The following is a 13100-nucleotide window of genomic DNA, read 5'->3' as shown; positions in this document are numbered from 1 at the left end:
TTAATATTTTTGTCTCCTTTCTGGTAGAACTGGTAGCAGTTTAATTGATTTATGAGATTCTCTGCTATGAGATGTCATGATGACTCCAAAATTTCCAGGACTTAAAAAAAGAAAGAAAAAAGTTAAGAGCATTTGCTGTGATGACTACCCCACAATGTTGTTGTTTAGTCATTTAGTCATGCCCGACTCTTCATGACCCCATGGACCAGAGCACGCCAGGCACTCCTGTCTTCCACTGCCTCCCGCAGTTTGGTCAAACTCATACTGGTAGCTTTGAGAACACTGTCCCACCATCTCGTCCTCTGTCGTCCCCTTCTCCTTGTGCCCTCCATCTTTCCCAGCATCAGGGTCTTTTCCAGGGAGTCTTCTCTTCTCATGAGGTGGCCAAAGTATTGGAGACTCAGCTTCAGGATCTTTCCTTCCAGGGCAGATTTCCTTAATGGAGAGGTTTAATCTTCTTGCAGTCCATGGGACTCTCAAGAGTCTCCTCCAGCACCATGATAATAACAACCCACAATATTCAGATCTAAATGTCCTGAAAAAGAATCACATATGAACCAGAAAGGGGGGGGGGGAGAGACACTCAGGTGTGCGTCATGTTTGGACATGTCAAAATCTACAGATGGGATGGGTGGAACACAAATGTTTGTTCAACAACCAAGTCTTTAAGTGTCATAAAATCAAAACACCATTCCTTCTATATGCTTGAAGCCATCCAGATTGGCTGGGGCAACCCAGCCAGATGGGCAGGGTATAAATTATTATTATTATTATTATTATTAATTATTATTATTATTATTATTCCAGCTGCGGGGTGCTCCAGTGATTGGGGCACCTGTCTCTTCCCGACCGCAGAGCATGGGTAGCTTGGGGCAGCATCTGGCCTTCTCCCAAGCACATATTGCATGTTGCAAATTTGTTGCACATGTGATGTCACAAGCACACATCACGTGTATGTGACGCCAGCCCCCTTCAATCTTTAGCGCAAGGTCATAGAATCATAGAATCATAGAATGATAGAGTTGGAAGAGACCACAAGGGCCATCGAGTCCAACCCCCTGCCAAGCAGGAAACACCATCAGAGCACTCCTGACATATGGTTGTCAAGCCTCTGCTTAAAGGCCTCCAAAGAAGGAGACTCCACCACACTCCTTGGCAGCAAATTCCACTGTCAAACAGCTCTTACTGTCAGGAAGTTCTTCCTAATGTTTAGGTGGAATCTTCTTTCTTGTAGTTTGGATCCATTGCTCCGTGTCCGCTTCTCTGGAGCAGCAGAAAACAACCTTTCTCCCTCCTCTATGTGACATCCTTTTCTATATTTGGGTCTGTGCCCGTCATGCTGCTGTCAAAGAGATGGGGACTGCTTGACAAAAGGGGCTTGGGAAGATGTGGGGACCCAGTGGTGAGGACAACAGGGAGTTATTGGGTTCTTCTTTTTATTTCGATTACAGTGGTCCCTTGGTTCTCAAACTTTATCCGTTCCGGAAGCCTGTTCCAAAACCAAAGCTTTCCAAACCAAGGGGCACTTTCTCATAGAAAGTAATGGAAAACGGATTATTCCGTTCCAGACTTTTAAAAACAACCCCTGAAACAGCCATTTAACATGAATTTTACTATCTATCGAGACCACTGAGCCATAAAATGAAAGCAATAATCAATGTACTGAACTATAAAATAAATAAGACAGTATTGTGGCGCTGCTGATGAGGGTCATCTACTTCAATCCCCTGGGTTGTGGCAATCTTTTTGCCCAAAGATTGAGGGGCTGGAACCCATAACCTTGAGATTAAGAGTCTCATGCTCTACTGACTAAGCTACCCCACAGGCTTTTGTTTACTAAAGTATTTCTCAGCTGCTTTGCATGCAGAAGGCCCCATGTTTAAACCCTGGCATTGCCAGTTCAGGCTGGACAAGACTCCCTGCCTGGAACCTTGCAGAGCCACTGCCAGTCAGTGTGGGCAGCACTGCAGGAGAGGGACCAGTCGTCTAACTCTGTATAGAAGGAACTTCCTATGCCTCTATTCAAATCAGAACCATGAGGACTGGGGACTTGCATTCTTTTGAGGGGAAGGACCATGAGCTCAGCAGACAATGACTTGACTTGGTAGAGAGCAGCTTCTCATGAGTGAAGAACCTCAAATGAGTTTTTTTTAACTACCTTACTGCGTCTCCTAATTCATTGTGTCTCGCTGATCTATCTTAAGTGTTTTGTCTTGTTTTTAATTCCCAGGGTAGAGTAGCAATTAGCCTGAAAGGGACTGGGTGTGTGTTTGTCATCTTTGCCAAATAACTCTTCTGGGGGCTCGTGGACTAATGGGGATGAGGAGAGCAGAAAGCAACCGGGACTCGCCTTCGCAGCCCATCTTGTTCCAACATGCCAGAGCAGTTGCAACTATTAGCCCAGGGGGAGGATCAAAAGTTTGCGGCTTCTCCAGACAGATAATTGGAAGGAGCTATTTTTTTTAATTCAGGGTCATAACCTCCCAGGTTACCTTAAGGTGCTTTATTGCTGGAGGGGTGGGGAAAATGTGACTCCCATGGAGCCTCTCTCTCCAGTGGCAGTATATCTGTGAATAGCAGATCCTAAGAGAGGGTGATCTCCTCTATGTTTTCCTTAGGAGCTATGGGACTGGCTCTACCATGAGGCAGATTGAGGCTGCAGGTTCAGTTGGCAGGTGCTGTGGGGTGTGTGCAATAAGCTTGAGGTGTTGGAGGATGGAGAAAAGAAAGAAAATGCAATTATATTGAGCCACACCACTGGTCCAGCTAACTCAGCATCGTTGACACTGGTTGGCAGCAGCTCTCCAGGGTTCCAGACAGGACTCTTTCCCACTTCTGCCTAGAGTTGTTGGGGATAGAGCTGGCAGCCTTCAAGGTTCTGAATAAAGGGTTGGTGCAAAGAGAAAGATCAGAAGTTTCCTTATGGAATCAGAACATCAGCCCATCTCACTCAGTGTTGTCTGCACTGATGGGCAGCATCTCTCCAGTGTTCCAGACAGGGGTTTCTCTCAGACTTAACTGGTGTCATAAGCTGGCTGGATGCCCAGGAGTGGTAGGAGGCACCGGCCAGGGAACCCTCAGGGGAAGAAGGCTCAGAGCCAGGGGATTGGTGGTGGGACGATGATGAGTGGTCAGAGGAAGAAGGAGCGGACTGGGAGGAGGAGATGTCAGAAGCAAGAAGAGGTGACAGGGTCTGGTGAGCAGGAAGAGGCTGCGGCAGAACACAGTTCAGACTTTGAGGCAGAAGCGGGGGGCTGGAGAGGGGTGGAGCCAGAAGACAGAGAGGCAGGAGGCTGAAGGAGTCAAGGAGTCTTCTCCTGCTGCGGAGACCAGCTCCCCTTCACCCTGGTCTCCTAGAACATGCCATGATATGAAACAGCCAGAGCAGAGGGTGGTTGTGCACAGACGCAGTCTGACACTGCGTGGGAAAGACCCTGGAGAGGAGGAATTCTAGTGGACACTGGGAAAATGGGGACCTTCAGGCATCACAGCCGCTTCAGCAGAGCAAGACCTCCTAGAAAGAGTTGCTGAGACCACCAGGCCTGAACGGTGAATTGTTCCCTTGAATAAAGAGTTATCTTCAATGGCCTTGGGTGATTTATTGTTTCACTGCTGACACACGCCTGACTCCAGCCCTGACACCTGGAGATGCCGGCGATTGAAGCTGGAACCTTTGATACACAAGGCAGATGGTCTGCCATTGAGATATGTCATAGTTTATACCAGCCTCCTCCAGATGCAGCTCTCAACATCCTTGACTCTTAGCCATGCTAGCTGGGAGTGATGGACCCCAGAGTTGGTATGGGTATTGTTATGTAGATGGATGGGGGGGGGAGGAGGAAGTGCCATCACCTCCCCCCGGATAGTGAAGGGTAGTCCGATAGAGGATTCCGGGGGGTGTGGCCCTGTCTGAAGCCTATGGAGGTGAGGGTCTAAGGCACGCCCTCGAGTGGTGACCCTGGGGGAGTTCCTAGTTGATGTGCATCAGCAGGGCTCCCCCTGCTGGTGTCAACCCTTCCTGGTCTTCATCAAGCAGGCTGTAGCCGGATAGTTGATTAGGACCGCTCATCACCTGTAACCAATAAAGTTGTGACCAGTTTTAGCCCATTAACCAAAAATACGGTGTCATTTGTCTTTATTCCTACTGGGGGGAGGTGGGAACTCTCAACATCCTTGACTCTTAGCCATGCTAGCTGGGAGTGATGGACCCCAGAGTCCAACCACATCTGGATTCTAATTCCAAAATTTATCACCCAACAGAGCAAGGTGAGCAACCTGAGTGGCCCCACTTAGATGTTGTTCAACTCCCACCATCATCCATGCCCATTGGCCATGCTGGCTGGGAGCTGATGGGAGCTGGCGTCCAACAAACACCTAAAGGTCAAGGATTTTCCCTCCCTGTTTTACACCTCTGTAAGTGCACTTAAAATATGGTCCCTGATTGGTTGTGACATGTGTCCAGGTCAGGTTTGAGGACTCTGAGGTTCTCCAGAGGCTATTGGGCTTTTGGAAAGCCACCACAGGTGAGGTGGGGGTAAAGTTTGCATGCAAATTCTGCACCAAAGTTGTCATGCATGGACTACAAACATGAGATTAAGCTGAGCACATGGGGCCAACAGAGTCAATGAGAAAACATGGAGTCAAATTGATTGCTTATAGTGGTACTTTAATCTCTTGCTGGCTGAGGTACATAAGGAAGCTAAACATCATTGCAGATGCAACATGGAAAGTGTAGAAAGAAAGGAAAGACCAGATTCAGAAAACCCTTCTTTGGTAGTTACAGCCCTTTGATAGGCTTATTATTATTTTATCCAGATGTTCAATAAAAAAGACACCCCCCAAGTAGCTTACAAATATCAGTGTTGAGACATTCCCTGCCCTCAGGTTCCCAGTCTAAGAGAAATGTCACAAAGGAAAAGGGTCTGGGAGGGAGAAGGAAAAAACAAGCTCAGGAAGTCAGTTAAAGGGATTTTGTAATAAGCAGCAATAACTGGAGGTGGGGAGAATGGAGAAGAGCCAGAAGTTGCTGGTCATTCAGCAGAGCCAATGGAGATGGTCTGGCAGTCCCGTCTCCTTCCACCTCTCATAGCTGTGTGGTCCTCAGTAGCCTTTGTGACTTGCCAGGATAAATATATGCATGATATCAGCCTGATAGGAAATAATAGAGTTCTGTGGCTAATGAAAGTAGAACAGGAGGTCATGATGTTGACTTCGGGAGTTGTGGTGCCTTCTACCTCTTGATGGCTGACTCTGTGAAGGTAACTTAGTATGACTGGGTGCCATGAGGGTGACAGGCTGGAACCTGGTCGTCACAATCTTTCCCAGATGGCCATTGCCCTGGCTCTTGGCTCAGAGATCCACATGACCCCTGCCAATGAGATCCAGTTGAGCTGTGACAGTCATATCCACCTGACCCTTGGCCATAAGATCCAGTTGAGTTGTGGCAGACATATCCACCTGATCCTTGGCCATAACATCCAGTTGAGTTCTGGCAGTCATATCCACCTGACCCTTGGCCATAACATCCAGTTGAGCTGTGACAGTGAGAGCCAGTTGACCCATGCCACTGAGGCTCATTGGACTTTGCAGGATTCCCACAGGGCCCTGGTGGGCACACAGGGGGCTGTTTGCACTGTTGCTTGTGTTGTTGAGACATTGTCTTTGACTGTAGGCTGACCTGGAAGAAGAGGAAGAAGAAACTGCATTGGAATGCCTGTGCTCCATCACAATGATGTACCACTTTGCAGAATTAATCTTGGAACCTTTGGATGCAACATAACCTCATGGCATGCCCTAAGATTAGCCACTCCCAGTTAATGGTACATCCATAAATTGGGGCATGCCCATCATCTCTGGAACCCAGGGACCTGAATTCCTGCCTAAGCTCATCCAAGCAAGGACAAAAAGGAGCTAGGGAGGGCCTAGCAGCTTGCTGTGGGAGAGCACATGTTGTGGCACGCAAGGTCTCAGGTTCATCTGAAGTTGAGAGAGGAAAGACCTGTGCCTGAGGCCTTGGTTGGGTACCTAGAGCTGAGTGGGTAGAGCACCTGTCTCATGTTCAATCCCCAACATCTCCAGGTGAGCTGGGAATGGCCCTGTCTGAAACCCTGCCAGTCAGTGTAGACAAAGCCGAGTTAGCTGCACCAATGGCTTAACCTGCTGCAAGGCAGCTTCTTACATCCGTGTTTAAAGTGGTCCAGTATACCTGAAGGAGCATCTCCACCCCCCATTGTTCTGCTCGGACACTGAGGTCCAGCACCGAGGGCCTTCTGGCGGTTCCCTCAGTGCGAGAAGTGAGGTTACAGGGAACCAGGCAGAGGGCCTTCTCGGTAGTGGTGCCTGCCCTGTCAAATGCCCTCCCATCAGATGTCAAGGAAATAAACAACTATCCTATCTTTAAAAGACATCTGAAGGTAGCCCTGTTTAGGTAATAGATAGGTAGCCGTGTTGGTCTGCCATAGTCAAAATAAAAAAAATCCTTCCAGTAGCACCTTAAAGACCAACTAAGTTAGTTCTTGGTATGAGCTTTCGTGTGCATGCACACTTCTTCAGATCTGAAGAAGTGTGCATGCACACGAAAGCTCATACCAAGAACTAACTTAGTTGGTCTTTAAGGTGCTACTGGAAGGAATTTTTTATTCTGTTTAGGTAAGTTTTTAATATTTAATGCTGTATTGTTTTTAACACTCGATTGGAAGTCGCCCAGAGTGGCTGCGGAAACTCAACCAGATGGGTGGGGTATCAATAAATTATTATTATTATTATTATTATTATTATTATTATTATTATTATTATTATTATTTAGAACCATGAGGACTGGAATATTACTCTTTACAGGTCAAGGGCTGTAGCTTAGCAGCAAAGCATCTACTTTGTATGCAGAAGGCACCATTTTCAATCCCAGTATATCCAGGTAGTCTAGAACCCTGGAGGACAACTGACCATCAATGTAGACAAAACTGAGGTGCTGAGAGAACAAGATAGTTGGGTACCTGCATTGCTTTTCACCCAGGAGATACTCAAGAGCATGTAGTACCGGCACCTCTTTTGTTATTAAAAAGTGTGACAGTTACTGTAACAACTTCTTGGTGAGTACCAGAAGCTCTTTTTCTAGAAGAAAAAAACACTGGGTACCTGAGTCTTTGACCTGATCCAACAGGCTCATTTTATATACCTAGGTAGATGGATTTGATATAAAGCATCTGTGTTCCATCCCCGCTGGCTTCAGACTTTATCTAAGTTAAGCATGCAGAACTGAAGCAATCCCTCGCTGCTTCCATGTTGACTCATGGTGACTGGTGCCTACTGGGATTGGTGGGGTAGAAGGCAGGGAGCCCAACGAATTGGTGTAACCAGAGTCAATGAGAACCAAGGAGTTCTAGTTTTGTCCCCATCCTCCCTGTTCAGTTCTACAAGGACAAAATTGAAGCTAGTGGCTGGTGCCCATTATGACAGGTGGGGCATAAAGCAGGGAGACAGTAAGGTAAAGGGACCCCTGACCATTAGGTCCAGTTGTAGCCAACTCTGGGGTTGTGGCGCTCATCTTGCTTTACTGGCTGAGGGGGCTGGTGTACAGCTTCTGGGTCATGTGGCCAGCAGGACTAAGCCGCTTCTGGCGAACCAGAGCAGCGCACAGAAACACCGTTTACCTTCCCGCCGGAGCGGTACCTATTTATCTACTTGCACTTTGACGTGCTTTCGAACTGCTAGGTGGGCAGGAGCAGGGACCGAGCAACGGGAGCTCACCCCGTGGCGGGGATTCAAACCACCGACCTTCTGATTGGCAAGTCCTAGGCTCTGTGGTTTAACCCACAGTACCACCCATGTCCATTTAGGGAGACAGTAGGGGGAGTCAGAAAGCCAATGGTAGGTGGAACCAAAAGGCTTCCTTCCTTCCTTCCTTCCTTCCTTCCTTCCTTCCTTCCTTCCTTCCTTCCTTCCTTCCTTCCTTCCTTCCTTCCTTCCTTTCCTTCCTTCCTTCCTTCCTTCCTTCCTTCCTTCCTTCCTTCCTTCCTTCCTTCCTTCCTTCCTTCCTTCCTTCCTTCTCTCTCTCTCTCTCTCTCTCTCTCTCTCTCTCTCTCTCTCTCTTGCAATTATTCCAATGACTACCATTCATGCTGCAAAGCAACTTGCAACCACTTGCAACTTTTTTCAACTGGACTTTAAAAGCATATATCTCTTTAATCCCTGGGCCCTGTGGTGGCAGGGGCCCATTGGGGCTTGTAGGGTGGAAGGCAGGGAACCCAACAGTAGGGAGCACCAGAGAGCCAATGACAGGTTGCACCAGCTAATTCTAATATTGTCCCCATCTACCTCCCTGATGGGTTCAACAAAGGCAACACTGAGGCTAAGATGCTGATAGTCTGGGCAACCACTTTGGACTGGTTGCAAGACAGTAGGCTTCATCTAACCCAGTGCCCTATAGACCACAAAGATCAGTGATGTGCCCACACAGGAACCAAAGAAGATCCCTGCAGCATCCTGTTATCAGAGTGGCCACATAACCCTATGATCCTAGGAAACTAGATAGTCTGCCTCTGGACTTGGGGATTCCATAAGAACATGAGAACCATGTTGGATCAGTCCAGTAGTCCATCAAGTCCCACATTCTGTTCTTACAGTGGCCTGAGTGGAACAGCACTCTCCTCACTAGTGATTCCCAGCAACTGGAATTTTTCAGAGGCATCCTGTCTCCAACAGTGAATGGAGAATATAGCCATCATAGCTGATAGCCCTTTGCTCAATGAATTTGTCCAATCCTCTTTTAAACCCAATCAACCATGGAGCGAGTCACTGATAGCTGCTGACAGATCTCCTCCATGAATGTGTCAAATCCTTTTTCAGAGCCATCCAAGTTGGTGGCCATCACTACCTCTGGTGGGAGAGAACTTCATAGCATGCACTGTGTGAAGAAGGCCTTCCCTTTGTCTGTCCTGAATATTCCAACATTCAGCTTCATTGTATATCATGAGATACAGTGGTACCTCGGGTTAAGCACTTAATTCGTTCCGGAGGTCCGTACTTAACCTGAAACTGTTCTTAACCTGAAGCACCACTTTAGCTAATGGGGCCTCCTGCTGCTGCCGCGCCACCGGAGCACGATTTCGGTTCTCATCCTGAAGCAAACTTCTTAACCTGAAGCACTATTTCTGGGTTAGCGGAGGCTGTAACCTGAAGCGTATGTAACCCCAGGTACCACTGTAGAGAGAAAAACATATACCTATCCACTTTCTCCATACCCAATCAGCTGGTGACGTAACCTCCAGTCCTGAGGAAGGGATATTTGCACCCAACACTCCCATTCTTGGAGGGAGTGACCTCAGCTTCCAGGTCTCTGTAAGGGCTGAACCCTGATAGGCATGAAGTTGGCAGTCCTCTCCACAAGGGATACACCCAGATTCTGGAACTGAGTGGTATACATGACATCGAGTTGATCTTTAAGCATCATGGTTAAGAGATGAGAGACATCTCCTCTTCCTGCTCCCCCATGAACCTGTCAACTCCTCTGTTAGCATTGTCTAAACTGGTAGGTATTCCCAGCAAGATATGTCAGCCCTCTACTGATGGCAGCCATCAAGAATCTCTTAACAATAGAAGCAGTAGTCCACTTACCCAACACGGTCCACTGAGAAGGATGGAAGAAGGCAGAAGCAGAAGACTGGTTGGTGAAAGCTGGGAAGGGAAGATCTTTTATAGGTCTCTTGACCACTGAAGGAAAGAGATGTGAGTCTCCAGTGATTTAAGTCTGACGTGATGTGACTCTCCAGTGATTTAAGCTCATATCCACCCTGTTGTCACTGATAGAGTTTTATGAGAAGGATATGTTTCCTTTCCTGAAGCAAACACCCTTTTCTATGAGAATGTTCCCAATTTTATGAGAGAGCAGAACCTGCTTGCGAGAGGACAACGGATGAGGACGAGGTCTGGTCATGTCAGGTGATAATGCTGCAGCAAACTGCCATGGCTGACTTTTGCTGGTATCTGAAATATTTGGAGTCTTGTCCCCACAAGGTTATCTGCTAAAGGATGCCCATCTGGCAGAGGTCTTCTCCAGTGCTGGCTAGCTGAGATCCTTTTAAAATTTGATATGCCACTGAATGGACGTGGTACCATCTCCCTGGGTCCTCAGAAATGATATTGTAGAGTTGGGAAAAGAAATTACCAATGACTCCCTGATGAGGAAAGGTCACAACATTAGGGACTTTTTAGTTTAGAGTAAAGGCAAGTAGGATGCGGGTGGCGCTGTGGGTTAAACCACAGAGCCTAGGACTTGCCGATCAGAAGGTTGGCGGTTCGAATCCCCACGATGGAGTGAGCTCCCGTTGCTCGGTCCCTGCTCCTGCCAACCTAGCAGTTCGAAAGCACATCAAAGTACAAGTAGATAAATAGGTACCGCTCAGGCGGGAAGGTAAACGGCGTTTCCATGTGCTGCTCTGGTTCGCCAGAAGCGGCTTAGTCATGCTGGCCACATGACCCGGAGGTTGTACGCCGGCTCCCTTGGCCAATAAAGCAAGATGAGCGCTGCAACCCTAGTGTAGTCCACGACTGGACCTAACGGTCAAGGGTCCCTTTACCTTTACCTTTATCCACTTTGTAGAAAGGACTCAGGTGCAGCTGTGGTCTAAACCACAGATCCTAGGACTTGCCGATCAGAAGGTTGGCAGTTCGAATCCCCGTGACGGGGTGAGCTCCCGTTGCTCGGTCCCTGCTCCTGCCAACCTAGCAGTTCGAAAGCACGTCAAAGTGCAAGTAGATAAATAGGTACCGCTCCGGTGGGAAGGTAAACGGCGTTTCCGTGCGCTGCTCTGGTTCTCCAGAAGCGGCTTAGTCATGCTGGCCACATGACCCAGAAGCTGTACGCCGGCTCCCTCAGCCTATAGAGCGAGATGTGCGCCGCAACCCCAGAGTCAGCCACGACTGGGCCTAATGGTCAAGGGTCCCTTTACCTTTACCCTTTAAAGGCAAGTAAGATGTAACATGATAGGAACTAATGAAACCATGTGTGCCATGGAGGGAGAACTCATGGACATTCAGTGAAGCTGAACCTTGGAAGATTCAGAACAGATAAAAGTAAGTCATTTTTTAATACAACACATGAGGACCACCAACTTGGATGGCTTTGAAAGAAGATTAGACAAATTGATGGAAAGCAAGGCCATCAAAGGCCGTTAGCCATGATGACTATACTCTGCCTCCACAGTTAGAGGCAGTGATGCTTCTGAATTCCAGTTGTTGTGACTGGACAGAGTACAGGTGGGCAGAGCACTGTTGCGTCTCAGATGGTGCTTGCAGGCTTCCCAGGGGTATCTGGAGGGCCACTGTGAGAACAGCATGCTGGACTAGCTAAGCTTTTGGCCTCATCCAGCAGGGCTCTCCTTATATGCTCTTGAGCCAGACCATCTAGCTCAGTATTGTCACTGGCAGTCATTCTGCAGGGTTGGGGGTGGAGGTGGAGAGAGAAGGGGTTGCAGGAAGAGAAAAAGGAAATGGGTGACACATAGAGAGAAAGGGGTGGGGGAGGGAGAAATGGTGTGAGAGAGAGAAGAGAGGAGAGGAGACAGAGAGAGAGGAAGGAAGGAAGGAAGGAAGGAAGGAAGGAAGGAAGGAAGGAAGGAAGGAGAGAGAGGAGAAGAAGAAGAAGAAGAAGAAGAAGAAGAAGAAGAAGAAGAAGAAGAAGAAGAAGAAGAAGAATAGTAGTAGTAGTAGTAGTAGTAGTAGTAGTAGTAGTAGTAGTAGTTTGGATTTGATATCCCGCCTTTCACTCCCTTTAAGGGGTCTCAAAGCGGCTAACATTCTCCTTTCCCTTCCTCCCCCACAACAAACACTCTGTGAGGTGAGTGGGGCTGAGAGACTTCAAAGAAGTGTGACTGGCCCAAGGTCACCCAGCAGCTGCATGTGGAGGAGCGGAGACGCGAACCCGGTTCCCCAGATTACGTGACTACCACTCATAACCACTACACCACACTGGCTGCAACCAGGAAGGAAGGAAGGAAGGAAGGAAGGAAGGAAGGAAGGAAGGAGAGAGAGAGAAGAGAGGAGAGAAGACAGAAAGGAAGGAAGGAAGGAAGGAAGGAAGGAAGGAAGGAAGGAAGGAAGGAAGGAAGGAAGGAAGGAAGGATGCTGCTTACTTTTATTCTTCACCATTTTGGGCTTATTATCCTGCTTATTAATACCGCCAGGGCAATTCACCCCTCAGTAAGAACACCAAAGGTTCTCAAACCCTCTTCTGAACTAAAAATGCCTGAATACTGCAAGACTTGGTACTCTTAAGTTCTTAAACAATTCATTTGCTCCCTGGAGCACTTACCCCACTTCCCACAGACTGTGTCATAGATTTATGTATAAATGCACGAGAAGGCAGGCAGTTTTATTTTGACCTCTGCTTCCCAAACCTGGGCAAACTGAAGACATCTTCCCTAACTCAAGCACTCTGAAATGGGACTATTTTTGCCCCAGAGAGCACCCAGCAGCTATAATCTCTCAGGGTAGTCTCCAACTAGGTTCTGCTTAGACTAGGCCTATTGAAGTTCATAAACCTCAGATTCATCAGGTCTACTCTGAGCAAGGCTAGTGCTGATTTCATCCATTACGCTGCACCCCACCGCAAGCCACACACTTTGGGAGTGGTCCAGTTGAATGCAGCAAGTTCCTTCTTCTGACAGCACTGGGATGGTTCTTCTGCCCATGAGTCCTGTGCCAGACAGGATGGCGGGGTTGTAAATCCTACATGTGCCCTTTCTTCAGGGATCTTTCAAGACATGAATTAAATTGGACATGTTGTTCTTGCAAAGGGTGGTGCCCCTCGTTATTCTTTTCTTCTTGGAAAAAGTAGAGAATCGGGTGAAAAAGGCCCTGACAATGTCAGAAGGGTGGATTCTCCATGTGTCAATCTCAGTTGACTTGTAGGACCAGCGTCATCCTCATTTCCTGATGAGACGGTGCTTACAAGGCCTATATAAAGCCCTTCTTTTCCTCACTTGGAAAAGCACCCAGCTCTCCTTATCAACTCACCGGTGTTGGCATATTGTCGGGTAAGTTGGTTCTTGGCTTGAATTTCCCCGTTCTGATAAGGAAAACATTTTGTCAGCTTCTTCCTGCCA

The sequence above is a fragment of the Podarcis vaucheri genome, assembly GCF_965113315.1.
Source record: "Podarcis vaucheri genome assembly, chromosome: 16".
In the NCBI taxonomy this organism is placed as follows: Eukaryota; Metazoa; Chordata; class Lepidosauria; order Squamata; family Lacertidae; genus Podarcis; species Podarcis vaucheri.
This window is presented reverse-complemented; position numbering follows the sequence as displayed.